Consider the following 23,798-nt stretch of genomic DNA (forward strand, 5'->3'; position numbering starts at 1 on the left):
CAAGGCCATCAGGGGTCTGCAGCTCTTCTTTCTGCCTTGGCATCCTGGGCACGGGCCTTTAGTCCTCACGCTTACAGGATGGCAGCTGTACCTCATGGCATTCCATGTGCTTTCTAGGCAGCAAAGATGGGGACAAAGGGGGAAGAAGTATGTGTCAGATGGAACTTCCTTTTTCTTGGGACAGTAATAGTTTTCCCAAAAGACCCACCTAGGAGACTTACACTTATCTCTCATTGGCCAGAATTGGGTCTCACGAACTTCCGAAGAAGTAAGGGAGCCTGATAAGAGAAGTACTTTTATGGAGGCATGATGCTGCCTCACACAAAAGGTGATTTTTGTTGGCAAGGGTGAAGGGGAGCACAGACATTGGCTAGACAGTCAGTTGCTGCTGTCACAGTGGATAATCCAAGGGTCAGCTTAAACAATAGCCCCGGTGATTGAGTGATTACGATGTGCTGGGACTGCACTAAGGACATGTGTCCTTCATCTCTTTTAATTCTCACAAAAAATGCAGATAAGTACAGAGAGGTTTCTTAACATCTGTAAGCCTCAGCTCCTTCCTCTATAAAATAAGGATGATTAATATTCTCTAATAGAAACATTTAATAATATACATTTAAGCACCAAGCCCAGTGCCTGGCACATAGTAGTTTCTCACTAATTTTCAGCTGTCATTTTTAGACATGCTAAACATCCAATAACTCAAAATCTGAGTGCTTATTCTGTGTGAGGAATTGTGTTAAAAGTTTGTATGTCCATCGCCTTAATTGATCCTTACAGCAATCCAATGAGAACAAGCACTATTTTTTTTTTTGGCCACACTGTGTGGGATATTAATTCCCCCACCAGGGGTCGAACCCATGCCCCCTGCAGTGGGAGCACGGAGTCTTAACCACTGGACTTCCAGGGAGGTCTTGAGAACAGGCACAATTATTACCCCCATTTGGTAGATTAAGAAACAGGTTTGGGGCTTCCCTGGTGGCGCAGTGGTTGAGAGTCCGCCTGCCGATGCAGGGGATGCGGGTTCGTGCCCCGGTCCGGGAAGATCCCACATGCTGCAGAGTGGCTGGGCCCATGAGCCATGGCCGCTGAGGCTGCGCGTCCGGAGCCTGTGCTCCACAACGGGAGAGGCCACAACAGTGAGAGGCCCGTGTACCGCAAAAAAAAAAAAAAAAAAGAAACAGGTTTGGAGAGATTAACTTGCCCAAGGGAGTGGTGAAGCCTGGATTTCAAGGCACACTCTCTGACCTGTCCAGGAATGTGGAGAACGGTGATTCATGGGGCTGAGCCTGACTGTGGGAAACTCAGGGCTGCCCATGTCCGTTGTGTCTGGGAAGACTTGACTTTGTGACACGGGCCGAGAAGGTTGCAGCTGGTGAGTCCCGCCCCTGGACACCAGGACTAAAGAAGCACAGGGAAAGAATCTGCCCTCCAACTCACAGTGTTCCTTGACAACAGGCTTCTAAGATTCTGATTGAGGAGAATTTTAAAATAAATGGGGGCCCTGGGTGGTTGTTATACTTGATAATTCATTAAGCTGTACACTTAGGCTCAGTGTACTTTTTTGTTCATACAATGTTTATTGCCTGAGAGATTGAACATACAAATGGACAATGGCCAGAGCATAATAAAAATAGAACTCTGACCCACAATCTGCAGCAACCAGTGCAGGAAACCAACCCCATTATCTGCGGTAACCAGCCCAGGATGTCAGCCTGCAATCTGCAAATCAGACTTGCCGGAAGTCAGATTACTATCTCTAGCAACTGGTCCCGGAAGCCAAACAATAACCGTGTTAACGATTGGCCCCAAACAGCCAGGACTTGATTAATAACTTCCAGCTTCCTTAATTTTTGTTACTGCTTCCAACTTGGGACCAACCAGAAAAAAATCAGATATGCCCCCCTAACTATCACATAGGGTACCTACTTCTAGTTAGCCTGCTTCCAGCTTCCCTAGGCCACCAGCCTTCAATCAGGGCATATCTGAAACCTTCCCTTTTTTCCACTTACACAGCTTTCCCACTTCTGAGCCTGCCTTTGAGTCTCTGCCAAAACCAAGTGACAGTGGCTGACTCCCCTGCTATAGCAAGCTCTAAATAAATATAGCCTTTGCCTGTTCTCATTTGGTCGGTTTTTGTTTATTTTGACAGGCCAATGTTTGTTCAATAAAAAAATTAAATATTTCAACAAAAAGGTTCATAAAAATGAGGTGGGAACCAACATTTTGGGTTCTGGGCAAGCTGGGCTTTCAAAGGGATGTTATCTTCATCCTGAATGTCAGAGTAAGATGAAATGTACACAATACATATAGTATGAGAAAAATGGATTTTGAGTTAATGGGGTTGAGATTAGGGCATCTGGTTTGCCAAACGGAGAGCCGTGGCTTTGTTTGGGAATATTTTGAATAAAGTGAGAACACTAAGGTGAGTTTTATAGTTGTATTCATGGTGCACATGAATGTATGGATAAATGCAAAAACTTAGCAGTTAATTCCTGGTCTTGCCTGTCACAAATCTTAAGTGCTTTGCCTGTCTGACACATACTTAGACAAGCCATCTGCCCTGTATTTGAGTTTAATCATAGACAATGAATTTTAAAGCTCTGTTATCTGTCCGACCTTGGACCGCTAAGTGCAAGACCTAACTTTCAGAGGGAAAAAAAAGTGTACATTAAGGCATGACTAGGAATTAAAAGCAATTTGACTAAGTAAATTACAAATCTACCATAATCTCATCCAGCTCTGCTCACAACCCAGCTTGCTTTGTGAATCCGGGGAAAACCAAATGAGACAAAGTTTCTATCTTTCTCTCTCTGGTCCTGTTTCCTTGGCAACATAATCTTTATCTGCACAAAGATGGGGGACTGCATCGAGGAAAGGCAGTTGGAGGTGCAGCCCAGTCTCTCACTAATCCTTTTCTTCGGTTATCAGATGATTTGTCTTGTTACGAAAAGTGATTTTACACCCAGTTTTTAGATGCTGCTGGGAGCGTTTATTGGACATCCTAGAAGGGCTGAGGGTACTTGCTAATATTGTAGCTACAAAGAAGATGAAATCAGTAGACACAAATTGGGCACCTGTAAAGTGAAGGACTAAAATGTCTCTCTCTGAGGATCTAACTAATCTAGGCGCGAACTCTAAATTGCAAACACCGGTGTCCCATCAGCTATCTCCACGCATTCTGGCCCAGGCGTTGCTGCCACGAGAACCATTTTGAGAGAACAGATCTAGGAATTGTACTCGCATGTGTCTGCTCTGAAGGGAAGGAAGGGAGAAAGAGGAAGAAGCAGAAGAAACCCCGGGGAGACGTGTCTGGTGGGTGGTGGTCCACCTCACGTCCCTTTCTGGTACCTCCTGAGAGTGTAGCTATTCAAGAGGTGGAGGGGGTCAGTCAGCACCCTTTCTCAAAACGGAAATACCTCAGCTCCATTGGGGGGCTGTTAGTCATTCCTCCCTTCCTGTGAATCAGGCCACTCTGAGGGTGGCCGGGGGTTGGGAACCCTGGGGGGAGCGGCTGCCCGAGGGGGGCTCGAACAGGAAGACACACCCAGGGGAACACTGGGAGTCAGGAGGCCAGTTGGTGAGTCAGTAGCAGGTGGGAGAAGGATGAGAAAGGCAATATTTTACTTCAAAATGTTACAGTTAAGGAGGAGGGAGGGATAAATAGGCAGAGCATGGAAGATTTTTAGGACCCTGAAACTATTCTGTATGATACTATAATCATTGATACATGCCATTCTATATTTGCCCAAACCCATAAAATGTACACCAAGAGTGAACCCTAACAAACTATGGACTGTGGGTGATGATGATGTGCCCTTGTAGGTTCCTAACACACACAGGCTGTAACAAATGGACTAACTTTGGTGGCGAGGTTGATAGAGGGGAAGGTTGTGTGCTGTGCTGGCCAGGGGAGCGGGTAAGGGGGTGTGTGCGAACTCTGTACTTTGCTCTCAATTTTGCTGTGAACCTAAAACTGCTCTAAAAAAGAAAGTCTATGGGCTTCCCTGATGGCGCAGTGGTTGAGAGTCCGCCTGCCGATGCAGGGGACACGGGTCATGTCCCGGTCCGGGAAGATCCCACATGCCGCGGAGCGGCTGGGCCCGTGAGCCATGGCCGCTGAGCCTGCGCGTCCGGAGCCTGTGCTCTGCAACGGGAGACGCCACAACAGTGAGAGGCCCGCGTACCGCAAAAAATAATAATAATAAATAAAATAAATAAAAAAAGAAAGTCTATTAAATGCCAAAAAGTAAAAAGAAACAAAAGGAGTCTTTTAAGGATGTCAAATAAATTGTTAAATCTAATAAAGTATACAGTATATATATATATATATTTTTAAATTGTTACCGTGGGTGGACTCCATGTACTGGAAAGAGAGAAAAACCCTCCTCCCATCCCTGCATTCATTGTCCTGGGACCCAGGATCAGCCCGCCTAGCGGAGGCTTAGGACGTGCAGTCGTGATGGGTAACTGGGGAACCAGCCACCAATTATAACATCGCCGCTAGGAGGATTTGTCCCACATTCCAAACGGCAAACTTAGAATCCACACTGCTGGAATTGACTGACTCACAGGTTAATGACAGTCAGTATTTTAGCAAATACCTTGAAGTGAATATCTGCACTCACAGTGTAAATGCTGATTCAGAGATTTTTATTTCTGCACATTTTCCTCCACAAGACTTTGTGTTTGAAATTTAATTACTGTAATATATTCTTATTTCCACTTTCAGGTGTTTCTCTGGAGCAGAAAGCTAACTTCATACGTGGCAGTGTGGGTGTCCAAACGCCCATATAACTAGAAATTCATTTCGTCATTCATTGGTTCATTGGCTAGGAAAAAAATTTAAAAACAATCAGAGAAGGAAGGGATAATAATCTCAGGTGGAAATGTAGAAATGTTCAGAGATAAACCAAACCATTTGGGAAAAACAATGGGTCTTTCAGAAAGCTCTGGTGGAGCTGATTAAAGTTAGCTGGGGGAAGCAGAATGTTTCTCTCTCGGATGACATAGGTGAGCCTTGCTGGCCTGGCCTAGGGCAGGCTCCTTGAACTTTCTGTGAAGAGGCACCTTTCCGCCTGGGCATCGCTGGGGGTGGAGAACGGGATGGGGTACAGAGGCACCATGGAGGCAGGTAACACTGCCGGGTGCCCTTTGTTTCCAGCAGACCAGAGAGAAGGCTGTGAGGAGAATGGGTCTAGGGGGGTGACTGCCTGTACAACCTCTGAATGCACTCGGAGCTTTTCTTGCCATCCAAGAACCATGTCCAAGGGCAGAGAACCACAGAGTCCTGGGGCCTCTGGGTTGGCACTGCTTGTGCTCTGACATTCAACATTCAGTGAGTTACTCAGGCTGGGCGGAGATCCCTTCCTCCTTCTGAGAGCAAGGGATGGGCAGGAACCCTCCTTTTGCATCTCTGAGAAAGCTTGTAGGGGCTCTTTCAGAACCAGAGAGGAAAGGAACCACCCTTGAGGTGGGAAGGGGAAGTTGTAATTGCACCTGGAGACTAGGGGCCGGGCAGCAGCCCTCAGTGGGGAGCAAAAAGGGGAAAAGCAGAGACAGAGAGTGGAGAAGACCTGCCCACTTCCCCTCTCCGGGGTATCAGAGTCTGTGATGGGCATAGCATCCGTCTCGGTAACCTACGACACTGGATAGGATCTGCACGAAAGGGAAGTGGGATGAGTAGACAGAGCAGCTGGTGCCTGACACGGCGGCCCCTCTACCCACTACCAACAGGAAACGTTAGTGTTTAGAAAAGTGCTTTCCCTCCTTCCTGCCTTGCTTCCCAGGGGTCCGACCTGGGATGCAGTCTGAGTGCCATCCCCGCCTTCTCTGGTTGTCTCCCCTTATTCTTCACAGGCCTTTCTCCTGAACGTCTCTTGCTGGGCTCCTCCTGTCTTGATGTCTGCTTCTCGGACGACCCGAATAACTCAGGAGGGTTACAGCTGAAGGCTAAGATTGAAATCACCCCCTACCTGCTATCTCACCCTGTGGCCCTGTGATTTCATGTGGGCCAGGCAGGTGTAGGAGCAGGTGAGGGAAGGTTTGGAATAGGGATGAGATCACCCCAGTGGCCCAGCTTTTGGTATGTCACTTTCAGAGGGATAGTTTCTTTGCTTTCCTTTTTATATTTGGGGGGATGACTAAATGGTTTTGAAAACCTCCTAGCATTTGGCAACAATCTGCCTGAGCAGAGTGATATGATTGCTCTGCTCACAAACACCCGCAATTTTAGGCAGGATTTTCAGAGCATCTCAGTGTCTAACAACTCGTGAAAACTTGGCGGTAATTTCAGGATGCCTAACATCTGCTTAGTTCATTTTGTTACAAGTCACCTGGGCAAACACTCTTCCTCCCTCTGCCCCATAAGTGAGCTTATATCCAATTAGAACATTCTGGTTAATAGCAGCAGCAATCATCCAGGGGCAGAGTCTACAACAAAGCCTTAAATGCAATGGCGCTTCTCCATGTTAACAAAACCAAACCTCAGATGGACCATTTGCTAATGTCTTACCAGCTCTCACAGCTTATTCTTTGAGGAAGAAGCAGCCTTGGTTTCTTTGAGAAGAGACTACTCCTTTTATCTGGGGGTTTTGAATAAAAGGATTTGGGAGGCATTTAATGTGCATTTTACAAGAACGTGGTTTCACCACAGCCCATCCCTTTCTGATCAGTTTTAAAAGCATGACTATTGCATCTATTCAAGATTTTCCAGTGGAGACCTTTGAGCACGGTTATGAAATAGATGCTGAGCAGGCCGAGTTCCACAGTTATTTCTCCTCCTATTTTCCCCCCCAGCTATAATGTTACTCAGGAACAGCATGATGATCGAATGCACCTGCAAAGATCTTAACAGCTTTAGAAGCAGCAGGAAGCCCACACTGGTCACCTTCTGTTTATTAAATATCCTGACCCCCTAGCAAGTGTTTTTCTTCAAGGTCAGTTTTCTGTTGTCGGGATATAGAATTGGAAGATGAGCGGAGGACAGCACCTTGGAAGCTGCCACTAACGGATGCCAGTGTCTTGTGCGCTGCGCTCCCATCCTGCCTTAGGGCGCCCGGGACAAACTCCACGGGGCAGGGGTGACTGAAAGTGGTCTCAACCGGGGCCCCACGGAAGAGCTGAAAGTTCCCTTTCAGTGCTCATCACGGGTTTTCTCTCTCTACCCCAAAGACAAAGCTTTCGCAATATCATGGGATCAGAGCTGATTACCACTCTGGGGTTTATATTCAACCTTGGATCCTGACTCTCAGCCTGTGCATAATTTTCTGTGGTGACAAAGTTTATTACAAAGCTGACACATTGTTTTCAGCCTTCAGTTCATCTCTGTGATTCACTTAGAAATTTTAAGAAAGGAGGAGAAGAAACCATATTAGTCACAGGAAAAAAAAGTTTGGGGCCTCCCTTTCTACACTGTAAAGTTATTTGTGATTGGAGAGTTATCGAATGATTCCACTAAGAAGATCCCCTTCTGCTGAAACGTTAACAGCAGGAGATGAAGTTAAGCCTTGTCAGTGTGCCATCCTTCACCCACTGGAAATGGTGCAAGGAGCTCAAGTGGAATCACTGACAGCCACAGGCCTTGCTTGTCACAAGCTCATCCTTAGAATTTTAACTGAAGGAGAAATGACAGATGATGAAGAAGAAATTTTTTAAGTCCAGAAAAAAGTGGACTGGACGGTTTTCATGTGGCAGCTTGATAAAAATAATTTCAAACTTCTTTTTTTTTTTTTTTTTTTCCTTGCAGCACGTGGGCCTCTCACTGTCGTGGCCTCCCTCGCCGCGGAGCACAGGCTCCGGACGCACAGGCTCAGCGGCCATGGCTCACGGGCCCAGCCGCTCTGCGTCATGGGGGATCCTCCTGGACCGGGGCACGAACCTGCGTCCCCTGCATCGGCAGGCGGACCCTCAACCACTGCGCCACCAGGGAAGCCCCTCAAACTTCTTTTTACCAAAATTAAAAAATCTAAGTAACTCTGCCTGTTCCCTGTATAGTGTGATGCCCAAAACTAGATTTATTTAAATAGTAATACATACTCAACTTGTTATTTAACCTGTTAATCATAATTCCAGATGGGAATATTTTCCAGGGGATTTGAAAAAATATTTTTGGAGGTGAGGTTTGGGTCTTCATGGGCCGCCTATGGTGGGAGGGTCCACAGAAATGCACCAAAGGCCTGAATGAAAGATGATGAGAACATGTTAGCTTGCTCCTGGGAAATAATTTTTATAAACCACCCAGCTTTTGAGAAATAAGAATCAAGGTAGGGCCAAGTTAAGCCATTGTGTAACAAATTTTTGGAAGCCTTGAAGAATGACTCACGTTTAAAAGCTGATAAGCAAGAATTGTTTGATATTTGGGACATACCTTTCCACAGAGAAGGTGTCATCCTTGACGGGTGAACTTTCTGTGATGGCCTCTAAGTGCTGTGGCCTAAATGCAGCTGATCCATAATACCGTGCTTGCTTGGATTCTGATCAATTTGGTCATGGGCTGGAGCAAGGAGGGTCAAGCATACTACTGAATCTGCAACTTGCATTTTTCTTTTAATATGTCATTGACTTCTTTCCATGGGAATATTCTTCTAATCTTGCTCTCTTTTCCTCTGGAAGCAGGCTGGGCATCAGGACCTTCGGAATATAGTAGGCACTATGGCCAAGATTTTTTATCTTTTTGGTTTTTTTTGTGGTACACGGGCCTCTCACCGCTGTGGCCTCTCCCGTTGCGGAGCACAGGCTCCGGACGCGCAGGCTCCGCGGCCATGGCTCACGGGCCCAGCCGCTCCGCGGCATGTGGGATCTTCCCGGACCGGGGCACAAACCCGTGTCCCCTGCATCGGCAGGCGGACTCTCAACCACTGCGCCACCAGGGAAGCCCTATGGCCAAGTTTTATATATCATTCAACAACAGATATACCCAACCAGAAACAGACTTTGTTCTTTTCTGTTTCACGTTCTATTGGCCCCCTTAATCCAAGCTGCCTAATAAACGCTTGTATTTCTAACTGCCTTTTTTGGGTTCCTTTGCCAGTTCAGACCTGGGACTTCAAACATATTTGAATGAATGGAATCAGAAAATATATTCTCAGTGGCTTGGCTACGGACAGAACTTCTTAATACAATCTCTGATAAGCATCATTTTATAGAAGTACAGTCTGTTGGCCAATAGCTCAGTCCTCCAAACCACTTTTCTTGATAACATTGCAGGACATTTGATATCACCATTGTGGTCTGCAGCCTTGGCACTGCTGAACCTCTAACAGTGATTTGCCAGGATCTATGTCAATCAACATTGTCCTGGGATGTAAGATGTTCGGCTAAGAGCTGCTGTGTGGGGCAGCAGAGTAGCCGTGCTGCAGCATAGTATGCCAATTGTATATGTGAGAGAAGAAAATGAACGTGCAATGCATCTGCCTGGGTTAACTGGCAGACCTTATGTGGTCTTCCTGCCCTTAACAGCAACATGATTTTTTTTTTTAATTCAAGTATAGGATATTAAATATAGTTCCCTGTGCTATACAGTAGGGCCTCGTTGTTTATCTATTTTACATAGAGTAGTTTGTAAATGCTAATCCCAGACTCCTGATTTATCCCCCTCCCACCCCCTTTCCTCTTTGGTAACCATAAGTTTGTTTTCTATGTCGGGGAGTCGGTTTCTGTTTCGTAAATGTTTGTTTGCGTCATATTTTCGATTCCACGTATAAGCGATATCATATGGTATTTGTGTTTCTCTTTCTGACTTACTTCACTCAGTATGGTAATCTCTAGGTCCATCCATGAGCAACATGAATACTTTAATAAAAGCTCTCTTTGAAGCACAAATGACATGATGAACAAATAGATGGACCATCTATTTCTCAACTCAATTTTTAGCCTTGAACTAAGTGACTGAAGATGGACCATCTATTTCTCAACTCAATTTTTAACCTTGAACTAAGTGAACAAAGAATTTTACACCTTTGTTGATTGGTGAAATGGAAGTTGAGTGAATGAAAGCATTTCTTTCTCAACCTGGTGTCTCCTTTCTTGGGCACTAGGGCTTCTTATATTGAGGCAGGCCCTAAGTCATGAGAGTAAGGCAAATGGCATTGTTGCTGTAATAGGGACGCCTGGCTTAATCTTATTTTCCTAGCTTGCTGTTACATCAGTCTATGTCATTAGAAGCAGAATGTGTTCCATTATGTAGCGTCTTTAATTTGGAATGTCTCTGTGCTTGAAAACTATTATTGCTTTAATCATCACCTCACCCCTAGGAGGAACCAGAGGTGGAAACTCTGACCTGCATTCTAGTATTACAGGTGAAGGAGTTAAGAAATACTGAGTGACAAGACAGCCTCTAATAGGCAGCCAACCTAGAGGCAGCATGCCAGCCCTGAGGAACTGGGATCACACTTTCAGACACTGATCTGTGTTTCTGTGTGGAATGTCTGACAGCTAAGATAGTTGATGGCCCTGTGGCACGCTGAAGAATTATGTCAACGGTCAATTTGAATGAGGTCACAGAGCCAGGTAAATAACCCTCATTCTGGCTTTACTGATTATAAAGGAACACTTGCCTGGCGTGAGGAAAAAGTTAGTTCTTTCCAAGGACTTTGAATCATTGGTTTGAGGCAGCCTGGTCAGAAGGTTAGACCAGAGGAACAAATGTAGCGCTCACCGATCTTGCTTTTGGACTGTCCTCCTCTGCCGCCCCTGAAGCCAGCAAGCACTCTCTCCCACACAGACACATAGAGCATCCGCAGACACACACATGCACAGACGCTAATGCGCACACACACACACACACACACACACACACACACTCCAATTCTCCTCTGGCTTTGTGAATCTTCTTCAGTTGACAGTTTAAGGAGAACACCGTTCTGTGATATTAAGAATTAAATTAAAACTGTATTTCAACTAAAAAAGTCTCACAGGGCAAAGTGCCTGATGCTATTGAGACAGTTTGCTATTTCCTTAGGCACCTTGTGTCTCTCAGAGAGCTAAAGAGGCGCCGGCCACTTGTAGGTGAGGCTTCAGGAATGTAGGAAGGGCACGCATTCCCGGGGGTTGCTGGTTGCATCATATAATAGCAAGAGCTTGCCGAAGGATACAGGGCCTGGTAGGTAGGTAATCTGGAGGAAAAGGTGCTTATGTGAAGTGATGCTGTACGGGACCACTTGTTTTATTCAAGTGCGTGAGAAAGAGTTACAGAAGGTGTCATTTTGAGTCCGGGTTACTTGCAGCCCTTCTGGGGCAAGCAGTGATCCTGCCCTAAAGGAAAGGGTCTTGAGGTGGAGGGACCCTGAAGAGATCACCTAGTCCAGAGGTTCTCAGGCCCATCAGATCCAGTGCTTCTTTTTTAAAAATTACAAATGTTTTGTAATTTCCCCCTTTACTATCCTCAATTAAAATTGCCAGATAACATACCACCCAACATCCAAATGCCATTATAATGCTCTACTTGTGTCACGGTTCAGGTTGCCCGGGAAAGAGAACCTGAGGTGGCATTAGGTGGGAGGAAGTACATGGGGCACGCTCTCAGGATCAGCACGTGTGGGAAAGAGAAGGCAGCAGGTTTGGGCGGAGGCAGAGGTTGGGCTCTGCCTTGATGCAATCCCACCAATGACTCAGCAGATCTCACAGGGAGCTCTGGAGCTGGGGTGTTCCCGCAGAACTGTGCCAAATTAGAGCTTTATTATACCCCCAGCAACCAGTCAGTGGATGTAGGCAGCTCCTAGGGAGGAGTGATAGGGCGGGACCCTGGCAGAGACAGCCCTCTGGAATTATTGCTGGGAGAGGGTGGTGGCACTCAGCTCTGGGCTGTCAGCGGTCCACACTCCAGCAGCTGCGGAAGCCATGGAGTGGGGATTGGGGTGGGGCACACGGGGTCCAGCACAGCCTGTGATAGATAGGAGAAAATAATAGGAAAGTAACTCATATTAAACACACACATATATATATATATATTTTTAAAATAAATTTATTTATTTATTTTTGGCTGCGTTGGGTCTTCGTTGCTACAAACAGGCTTTTTTTTTAGTTGCGGCGAGCGGGGGCTACTCTTTGTTGTGGCGCACAGGCTTCTCATTGCAGTGACTTCTCTTGTTGCAGAGCGTGGGCTCTAGGCATGTGAGCTTCAGTAGTTGTGGCACACGGGCTTAGTTGCTCCGCGGCATGTGGGATCATCCCGGACCAGGGCTCGAACCCATGTCCCCTGCATTGGCAGGCGGATTCTTAACCACTGTGCCACCAGAGAAGCCCAGCATATGTATTTTTGGTATGCAAAACTAAAAGATTTTATGGGCTTCCCTGGTGGCGCAGTGGTTGCAAGTCCGCCTGCCGATGCAGGGGACATGTGTTCGTGCCCTGGTCCGGGAAGATCCCACATACCGCAAAGCGGCTAGGCCCGTGAGCTGTGGCCGCTGAGCCTGCCTGCGCGTCCGGAGCCTGTGCTCCGCAAGGGGAGAGGCCACAACAGTGAGAGGCCCACGTACCGCAAAAACAAAAACAAACAAACAAACAAAAAAAACTAAAAGATTTTAGGAAGTAGTTCAATTCTATTGGAATTGAATTCTACTGTGTAGCCACAACTATTTCCTGTGAATTGGGCTTAAGAGAAAACAACACTCAACTGAGTATTGTCAACACTTTTTCTTTGTATTTGGCATTTTGTAAGAAGGACCAGGGAAGTATATTTGTATCTATACAGAAGTTATACAGGCAGACTGATACATTGTCATCAGAGATTTACTCAAAGGGTGATCAGTCTTGGTCAAATTACAAACAAAACAGGTGTTTGCTCACAGTGGTGGCATTCTAGAAAAATTCAATGTATATTAAATCTGTGAAAAAATACATTGTGTTTCCAGGTTAAATGGAGTTAGACCTTAGGCTCAGATAATTTTATCAAGTTTTTCACTTACATAATTGGACATTCATATGAAGTTAGGAAGGGATATGGGAAAATTCTTTGTCATGTGGACCAAATCCCATACTTAGCAAGGTGTTTACCTTCCACCCACTGAACGCTAGTGGTGTCTCCCAATCAGCAATCAAAAATACTCCCACAGGGGCTTCCCTGGTGGCGCAGTGGTTGAGAGTCCTCCTGCCGATGCAGGGGACACGGGTTTGTGCCCTGGTCTGGGAGGATCCCACATGCCACCAAGCGGCTGGGCCCGTGAGCCACGGCCGCTGAGCCTGCGCGTCCGGAGCCTGTGCTCCGCAACGGGAGAGGCCACAACAGTAAGAGGCCCGCGTACCGCAAAAAAAAAAAAAAAAATACTCCCACAGATTTCCATATTTCCCCAAAGGGTACTATCCCTTCCCTTGAGAACTGAGTTGGTCAATCCTCTGCTTCTAGCCTAAACACACCTGTTTTCTCTTCTCAAGGTTTTGTAAAGCAAGAGATGTGGAACGTCTGGTCGGTCCCTGTTTCAGCAAAGTAGTCCAAATTAAAGAGCTTCCGTGGCTACGTGTACACGCAGTCAAGGTCACACCTGGGATCCCATGGTCTTGAGGGCGGGCCTCCCTGGCCCTCCCACAAGGCCCGGGGATGTCTCCCTCAAGTGTTTGAAGCCCAAGCAGGTTGTCAAAGGTGCAATCTGGTTTATCGATTTCTAGCATCCAGGAAGGGCTGTGCGAGTCTTACTTAGCAGGGTTTTGTATTGCCCGCTGTGGCTGCTCCGCTGCTTCTTGCTGTGGGAAAGCTCAATTTCAGGAGAAATAAATCTATCATACCTGCTTAAATACAAGCAAAGGAAATGGTGGTTTTCCCATGTGCTTGATTTGACTCTTAGTGGGGCAGACACCATATTCCTTTCCTCCTGCATCAAACGTCTGTCCCAGCAAACACAGCGGAAGTAGCCTGCCTGAAGGGACTGTCAGGCCAAGCACCAAGGAAATGGAATTAGAGAGAAGGGAAAATGTTTCTAGGCTGATTCGAAGCACAAGACAATAGCAACACCAATTTGGAAATTGAAAAGGAAAGCCTCTGATGTGACTTATTTTACACAGAATATTTTATGCTAGTTTCGATGTTAGGATTTAATCTTAAAGTGCTTATGCAACAAAACTGCTGATACCCATGATGGCTCGGGCTGCATAAAGAATTACAAGACCCTGGAACTGACTGCCTGAGCCTTAGAGTAATTTGTATCCAGAAGAGACCATGCAAGAGATGCATATGTTTTATCTGCACACCTGAATAACATACAGACAAGTGTTAGTCATTTGTTTATGAATATTTTCCATTACTGCTCCTCTCCCAACATATCGCAAAAATTTCTTATTGTTTTGCTCTGTCCCCTCTTCGCTGGGCTGCCAGAAACAGCTGGCACATAACTTTTTATGTTTTTGCTGATGACTCTTTTTTTTTTTTTTTTAATGCGGTACGCGGGCCTCCCACCGCCGCGGCCCCTCCCGCCGTGGAGCACAGGCTCCGGACGCGCAGGCCCAGCGGCCATGGCTCACGGGCCCAGCCGCTCCGCGGCACGCGGGATCCTCCCGGACCGGGGCACGAACCCGCGCCCCCTGCATCGGCAGGCGGACCCCCAACCACTGCGCCACCAGGGAAGACCCTGATGACTCTTTTGATGCACTGGGTTTCTTCTTGGGATTAGAGTGAAAAATTATTGATCTACCAAAGACATTAGTTCATTGTTGCTGCGATGCCCAAGAGTGTTTTTTTAAATGAATAATCAATCACCTTGCTGATTCTACCTTAGAAAGTGAGCATCTTAGGAATTTTTGAATAAGTGTATGTTGACATAAGCCCCATTCTATATGCCAAGGATTGCAGCGTGATAATGTTCTAAATCGTGGTATTACACCTTTACAGACTTCACTAGCTCACGTCTCATCAGAAAAAGCAGTGCTCAAAATTATGTGTACACAGTTAATTGTAACAAAACCTTGTTAAATCTGATACGGTGCAGCCTTACTAATTACAGTTTAATCTTGATTTTTACACAACTTTTCTTAGTTTTTAAAAAAATAATAAAAGCTATTCTGAGTATTTGAGCTTCAAGTGAGGACTCAAATGGATTTTTTTCAAATGCATATTTTAGAAGGAGGGCCATCACACTCAGTGGAACAGGTTGTGCATGGCACACCTGCTCATAGAGATCCCAGCCAGAACCAACATATGCAGATGAACCTGGACTCCTTCATAGTAGGTGCCCTTAAAAGCATTATGCTTATTTCAAGGACATTCTCTTACCCCAAACCTCCTCCTACTTTGGTTTTCAGATTTGGACTTAGATTCTTGGGATTATGGACTGATGTAGTAATTCTCTAGTCCTGGAGATGAGAGAAACTTTACCATTGGAACCCTCCCAAAGTAGGTTAAACCAAAATAAGTGAATAAGAATTGTACCAACCTGGGTGATATCATTTGCAATAAAAATGAAGGAGGCTCAGAAACTAATTGGAAGTCAATTCCAAAAGAGAATTATAAAAAAATGTTTTCAGTGAAATTAATGCACAATTTTTCAAATAGTTATTTTTTAAGTAAATTACATGATTAATCTATTTTTAAAATTAAAGATTCTCATTAATTTTTTATATTCAATTCTCAATTTTCTATGCTTCTAAGGACAAGAATATCATATGTAATTGACACCTATAACTTACCCAAATATTTTATTGGACTGGTGACTAAAACAAAAAAGAGCAAATTAAAATTTATCTCCTTTTTTTGTCTCTGCCTGCACATTGTGTGTATGAGTCTGTGTGTGTGTGTGTTTATATACATTAAAGTAAGGAGGCAAGCTATAAGAACATAAGCCGGAAAAGACTTAAGCCTAGTAAAAAGATACATTGTAGTGTCAGTCTCAGAGTAGTTGAATTAATTTGAGACAAAAATTAGCGGTGTTTAAATAGTATCTCAAATAAAAATTGCATTATTTGTGTTATGGTCATAGTTTAGAATTATCATCACAAAAATGAAAATGTTCAATATGTTAAAAAATATTAAGGCTCAAACTGGGCAATTTTTTCCCCCAAAGCATAAAAGAATACTAATTGAAAATGAACAAAGAGCACAAATGAACAACATATCAAAGAGAAAATACAACTAATACAAAATATGGGAAAATGATCAAGCACACAGAAATGCAAATTAAGACAAGCTACTGGGACTTCCCTGCTGGTGCAGCGGTTAAGACTCCACGCTCCCAATGCAGCAGACCGGGGTTCGATCCCTGGTCAGGGAACTAGATCCCACATGCTGCAACTAAAAAAAAAAAAAAGATCCAGCGTGCTGCAACTAAGACCCGCCGCAGCCAAATAAATAAATATTAAAAAAAAAAAAAAAGACAGGATACCATCCGTGAAATTTTTTGCCTGACAAATTACTAAAAGTTAAGAGAGTGAAAAAGAGAGGAAGGGAGAGGAAACTGACAAGTGTGTCGTAGAACAAGTGCTTTCATACATTGTCAACGGGAGGATAAATTGACAATATTTTAAGACACAACCTGGAAATTAATTTTAGGGATCTTTAAAAGTTTATACCTTTGACCCAGTTATGCCACATCCAAGAGTCCTTACTATGGACATAGTCCTCATTATTCAAAACGTGTCAGGTTAAGAGGCTTATGGAAGCCCTAAATGTCCAACAGTAGAAGATTGGTGGCACCTCCACTTGATGGAATATTGTGCAACCACTAAACGTAATGTTTACTAAAGTTATAACAGAGGACAATGTTTATGATAGAATGTTAAATAAAAATTAAGCCACTCTCAGAGCCATATGTGGATTATTAAATGGTTATATTTAAAAGAAGAAGTAAAACCTGAAAATGATGGATGACAAAGATTGAAAAGAAATATACCCAAATGTAAACTATGATTTTATGTGAGTGATGGTTTGAAAGATGGATCATGTATTTCCTTTTTTCCCTACACTTCTCATTTTCTTGAAAAAAACAAAAACTACTCCTAAAGATATAAATATAAAAACTATCAATAATAGCACGTTATGATTGTAGGCCAAGATAAGTGAGTGGTGAGGCTCCTATACTGGTATCACATTAAAAGTCCTACCATTAAGGGAAATGGGTGAATTTTCCAAAACTGCTGGATGTTGACATGGTTTAAGCTGAGTCATTACAATCAAACAGGAGGCATAACACTGACAGTTATCTAGTTATGTTTCTCATTTTGCACATGTGAACAAACTCCAAGGAAAGGAGGTATTCTGCATTTTTCTTTTTGTTTGCCTGAAATGGTTCTGTGGACTAACTACCACCATTTACCCTGTCCTGTGTGAGCCCAGGTTGACTCAGTCCCTGTCCACCAGCCCCTTCTTCTTTGGCCTGCCCATGTGTCCCCTTCCTTCTCTTTACCAGGGAGGCCTGACTCCGGGATACTCCACAGAGTGGATTCTGGAACAGGCCACTCCCAGGCCATTCTGAGTTTAATTTCTAATGATTCATTATCGCCTGTTTACAGAAAGGCCTGGTTTCATCGGATCTGATATTTCTTGTTCTTTTAGAATTATGCCTGCAGCTACCGGTAACATTAAAAGTTATAGCTGGAAAAGTCTTAAAAATCTTAGCTACAACAAACAAACTGGGCTGGGGAGCTTCAAGGTTTGGAGGGAGAAAAGCTTTAAAAGATAATCAATTTGAAAACTCCTTTTGCATTACTTGGCTGGAAAAAAGACTGGTTTTGCCCTTCCCCTTTCTCCAAGCTAATAATGCCGACCCAATCTTAAAGTCTCAGATTAAGCATCACTTCCTCATAGCTGATTTCGTTAACTCTTAATCTAGGATAGACCCTACACTCTCCATGGTGGGCTGCCCGTTTCTTTCCCAGGACCTCTAAGTATTACTTATAAGTATTTGTAATTGAAATGAATACTTGTAAGTATTAGTAAATCTTTCTTTCCTGCTGGACTCTAAGTCCATGAGAGCAGAGTTCTTATCTATTTTATTTATCATCATGTCCCCGGTGCCAAGAACAGGAGCTTGGTATGCACTGGGTACTGAATAAATATTTGCTTAATGAATGAATTTTCCGGTGTGACCTACTAAAGCAGAGAAAGAATGGCTGGCACAAAATCAAATAGTGGTGGAGTCAGAAACATAAATGCTAAAGGCTTTGTTAGTTTTTCTTCTTCTTTCTTTAAAATTCTAATTTTATACACACACACAATCTCATATCATTGCTCTAGTATTGAGTTCAAGAAGTTTGGTTTTGGCTTTTTGCTTTTGAAAGTGATGAATGCGTGGTTAGGGTGGGTCCTCTGTCATGAGAAGGGCAGACATTCGGAACCCTCCAGAAGCTTAAGCTAAATACACCTTAGATAACGTTACCCACTTGAGCCGGGCTTTTACATAAATAAAGTTTAGCACAACCTCAGAAATGCACAGGAAGGCATCTGCGACTTGGCCTCTCTATGACTCCAGAGACCCCTAAGTCCCTCTTTCCTGAAGTTCATGATCAATTACTCTGCTTAGCACATCTGTTATTCTGCCACCTTGACTTCCTTGCCTTTTGTAAAAGCAAAATTCTTGGAATTTATCTTACAGGCACAAATCACCTTGTAATTCTTTGCACTTAGTTAGTAGCTATTGAGCATGTAACTACAGAGCTTAGCAATTACCAGATAGTGTAATCATGCAAAGATTTTAATCTTTCAAATTAGATCTCACCTCCACACTGGGGAAAAAAGGAAATTTACAGGATAATTAGCTCACAGGCTAGTCAGCACTTCCAGGGATTGTCAGGAAGTGTCTGCATGAATGGTCTTAAGGTATTATTTATTTGTTATTAAGTGCCTTTTATTAAAATTACCCTGCATGCTTTGCACTGGAGAAATTGGAGAAAAATGTCTTTTGCAAGCTGAGGCAGACCTTCTGTAATGAATCCTGGGCAGAGGGTGGCATATTTTGGGATGGCATATTCTGCTACCCTTCCAGGTAAATAGTCTTCCATGTATAAAAAGGGAGCCAAGTCAAATTTTAAAAGGGAGATGCCAAAACAAAGAAGCCAAAGTTATGCTTATTTTTTATGAGCTGAGCATTTGGAGTTGCTGAACTACCTACCCTTCCCCCGAACTGGAGCCCGTTCCACCCTGTTCACTGGTGCAGAGGAGCACGGCTTTTTACGGCTCCGTTCAGTGGTGTCACATTCGTAACTTGCAATTGGCCATGGTGGCGCTAATTACACCAGCACCATCTGCCCAGGCTACAAATCAGGGCTCCCTCCTGCAGATGGGTTGTTACACGTTTACCGTCACTTCCCCACCTGTAGCAGAGGAGTCCAGACCCACGCAGGCGCTCAGAGAATGCGATTTCCTCCTTGCCTTGAGCAGCAGACAAGAGGAGTGCTACCACGATAGCAGTACATGGGGCTGGGGCTGGGGGAGCATTCTGGCTACTGGTCTATTGTCACTGATAAATAGGGCATTTTCAGGGGTTGGCGTATAAAAATGAGGAGTCTGGAGAGGGATGTGGCCAGGAAATGTGAGTTGAAAAGAGAGATGCTCCCACTTAGCATCAACTCCTGAAAGCAGGAGACAGGCTGGAGCAGGGAAATCTCTTGGGAAATTTGGCTGCAAGTAGCGGGATTGTTGGGGACTTCGTTCAGGGCTTGGCGGGGCGGGGCGGGGGCTTGGAGCAACTCCTCTTCCAGAGAATTTTTTTTTTTTTTTTTTGCGGTACGCGGGCCTCTCACTGTTGTGGCCTCTCCCGTTGCGGAGCACAGGCTCCGGATGCGCAGGCTCTGCGGCCATACCTCACGGGCCCAGCCGCTCCGCGGCATGTGGGATCTTCCTGGACCGGGACACGAACCCGTGTCCCCTGCATCGGCAGGCGGACTCTCAACCACTGTGCCACCAGGGAAGCCCCCAGAGAAATATTTTTTTAAAAGGCATTGAATTTATCTTTCAATTTCACAACCTCATTAGAAGTCATAAGCCATCCTTTATTCACTATGATGAAGAGAATCCTCAGGATGAAATGTGTTTTATATTGCCAATCAAAAAGTGTTACTGTTTTGTAAATAAGTTCATTTTGAATCATTTCTTTAGATTCTACCTATAAGTAATATCATATGGTATTTGTCTTTCTCTGTCTGATTTACTTCACTGAGTATGATAATCTCTACATTGTAACTATATTTCAATTGAAAAAAAAGAAAGTTACTGAGAACTTACATGACCCATCCTGAAGCTGGTACTGCAGAGGTTCAGGAGAAAGCCCAAGCCTGAGCCTTACTTCCAAGGGTCTTACAATCTCATTAGGACAAAGCTAACCCACACAAAATTATAAGATAAAAATTAATCACTGGGCAGTTTGACACGTGCTAAAAAAAATTCAGTGGGGTTTAGTGAAGGGAGGGAGCACAGTGGGCAGATCATTCTTCTTTTTTTTTAAGATGTTGGGGGTAGGAGTTTATTAATTAATTAATTTATTTTTGCTGTGTTGGGTCTTCGTTTCTTGTGCAAGGGCTTTCCCTAGTTGTGGCAAGCGGGGGCCACTCTTCATCGCGGTACGCGGGCCTCTCATTATGGCAGTCTCTCTTGTTGCGGAGCACAGGCTCCAGACGCGCAGGCTCAGTAGTTGTGGCTCACGGGCCTAGTTGCTCTGCGGCATGTGGGATCCTCCCAGACCAGGGCTCGAACCCGTGTCCCCTGCATTAGCAGGCAGACTCTCAACCACTGCGCCACCAGGGAAGCCCCGGGCAGATCATTCTTAAAGGCTGTGGTAGTAGAGACTGTCTGAGTGAGCTTCCAGACCTGCTGATGGATTTCTTATATTATTATGAGCTCCATTAACAACATCAGTAAAATTATAGGACTGTTAATAGAGATCCATAATAATAAAATCTTGAGTATAGCTACAGACTCATTTATCCTTAGAGCTACACTCCAAAATGGATGGATGCCAAGTATTTTAAATCCCTGCTTTATACCAACTGAGCGAGTCAAGTTCAGTACCTTGTCTCCAGCTTTTTGTCATGTCAGTAGCAGAGCTGGGGGGAAACAAAATAAAACACAAGTCTCCACATGGGATCACTGGCTCTAATGAAATAACCTGAAGAGCCATATCAGATCTGAAGACGGCAGCTCTCCTAGAGAAGCCCCAAATGTCCCAGGACACGCAGACAACCAAGGAAGTGATACGCGCACTTCTTGGATTTGGAACAGACATGGGATTTTCATCTGCAGACTGTCAGACAATAGGGAGGTAGGCGGACCATGTATGGAAAAATCGGACCTGTCAAGATAAGTTGAGATTAGGTGTGCACATGGGTTTCGATCTCAGCAAGGAGCAATTCTAGGAATGTTTTCGAGATAGTGCCCGGCAGGCCAGCTGAGGAAGTGGCTGTGGAAACTCAGTGTAAGTTCAGGGGTCAAGGCCTTGGGAACAAATTATAGAAAAGAAATAAAGGAAACAAGATATAAAATTTTGTTCCAAAGGAGAGATTTAATTAGAACAATATCAGGCTGGAAATACAGGAAGTATTGGTGTGTTCTAAAAGTGACCGAGAAGACAAATAGGGGAGAAATGCACATTTAAGGAAAGTCAAGAGCAGCCGATGATACTAGATAATAGTTAGTATCTGGAAAAAAAGGGAGGTTAAATAATGTCGAAGCACAAAAGACTGCACCTAAGCCTAGAAAAGCTCAGTATTGAATAAATTTTAGTCCAACTGTTCAGAGAATAAAGGGCAGAGCAAGTTTCCTCGACCTGGACGTGTCAGGTGTTGCCTGTCACACTATGGTGCAGACAGGTCACGATAAACAGTTGGACCAAAAGATGCTTTTCAGATGGTTCTTAGAGTTAACACGCTGTGTCATCCAGAAGACAGGACTTCAAATCTCGAATTCCTTCCCTCCTTCATTATTCATTCACTCAACTTTCCATTTATTCACTTAACAAATATTTACTGAGTGTCCACCTTGGGTCAGTCTCTGTGCTGGCTTTGAGGCTATGGAGATAAGTGAAGCCACACAGCACATGCTCTTGGTCAAGCAGACAAAACAGATGGCTTGGAAAATATATGATTACAAAATAATGTAATGATGTGTTGTGAGGAAGGAAAGTTCAGAGACAATTGCACTTTTTTTTTTAATTGAAAAATAGTTGACATCCTATTAGTTTCAGGTGTACTACATAGTGCTTTGACATTTGCATACATTATGAAATGATCACCACGATAAGTTTAGTAATCACCTGTCCCCATACAAATTTATTACCGTATTCTTGACCATATTCCTTATGCTGTATATTACGTCCCCGTGGCTTATTATTATTTTTTTTTTTGCGGTACGTGGGCCTCTCACTGTTGTGCCCTCTCCCGTTGCGGAGCACAGGCTCTGGACGTGCAGGCTCAGCGGCCATGGCTCACGGGCCCAGCCGCTCTGCGGCATGTGGGATCTTTCCGGACCGGGGCACAAACCTGTGTCCCCCCGCATCGGCAGGCGGACTCTCAACCACTGCGCCACCAGGGAAGCCCCCTGTGGCTTATTTTCTAACTGGAGGTTGAAAAGGGGCTTCACCTCATTTCTGAAATTCTATGTTTCTTGCCCTGCACTGGAGAATTATCCACGTCCTTTGCATTGCTCTTTGGGGACTCTGAGGGCAAGGGAATGCTCTGTCAGAATCACTCGTCATCATGCAGAGACAGCACAGATGTGACGGGGAGATATGAAGCTTGCATCTGAAGGACACTTTTTGTTGAAGCTTTCATTTTCACAGCATTCAACATAGTTTGATATTGAGCATCCCTGCGGTGAGAATGCCAGCATTCTTCCTTATCTGGCAGGGCAGCTCTTGCCAGATGGCCTTTCCATTTTGCACAATGACATATGTCATCGTCAGACACAAAGGCAAAATATTCAGTTGAAAAGTCAAAGGTTCAATCAATAGGTTATCTTGTCAAATTGATATCAAACAAGAGATTTTTATTAACCTCGGGATTGAAAAGACATCTTTTAATCCAGTGATTTAACTAAATTGGAGGTGTTTGGGGGCATTAGATGGATAACCAAGTACCCTTTTTGAATTTTGTTCGAGAAAAGCAAAGACAATACTTGTAAGCATTCTAGAAAGACCATGTGAAATACACATAGGGGATAAGATTTGATGTGGAGCATGAATTGATGAAATAGGAAGATGTTCTTTATCATGGTTTGTCTCTACCGCTGGTCCATGCCTCTAGCTAACTGGTTTATTTCCACACACTTTTTGGTATGAGGAATATGCCACTAATAAGGCCCAAATCAGAAACGATCTACGTATTCTATGAACAGAGGCTGCACATATTCAGACAAAATGATGTTAAGAACTGAAGCAAGTTTTCAGATAATTCAACAGAAGGATATCTGACGTGCACGTCTGGATATTCTAAGGAAAGTATTGATACATAGACATTTTCGGGGGTCTGACATTATCTTCGCAAGTGCTTCAACTGTTTACTTCTCCTGCATGATGTAAATATGGTCAGGGTTGATTTGACCTACTGCTCCAGAACTTTTTTTGCCGATCACATTTTTTTTTTTTTTTTTTTTTTGCGGTACGCGGGCCTCTCACTGTTGTGGTCTCTTCCGCTGCGGAACACAGGCTCCGGACGCGCAGGCTCAGCGGCCATGGCTCACGGGCCCAGCCGCTCCGCGGCATGTGGGATCTTCCCGGACCGGGGCACGAACCCGTGTCCCCTGCATCGGCAGGCGGACTCTCAACCACTGCGCCACCAGGGAAGCCCCCGATCACATTTTGATCGCCAGTTATGCCCAAGTTGCTGGTATGAGCCCGTGCGAACAGGCTTCATCACACCACTGCCTGAAGCTCGTGTTTATAGTAAGATAT

This window comes from Aethalodelphis obliquidens, unplaced genomic scaffold (genome assembly GCF_003676395.1).
Source record: "Aethalodelphis obliquidens isolate GAN/ISIS:26980383/991018 unplaced genomic scaffold, ASM367639v1 scaffold4, whole genome shotgun sequence".
Taxonomy (NCBI): Eukaryota; Metazoa; Chordata; class Mammalia; order Artiodactyla; family Delphinidae; genus Aethalodelphis; species Aethalodelphis obliquidens.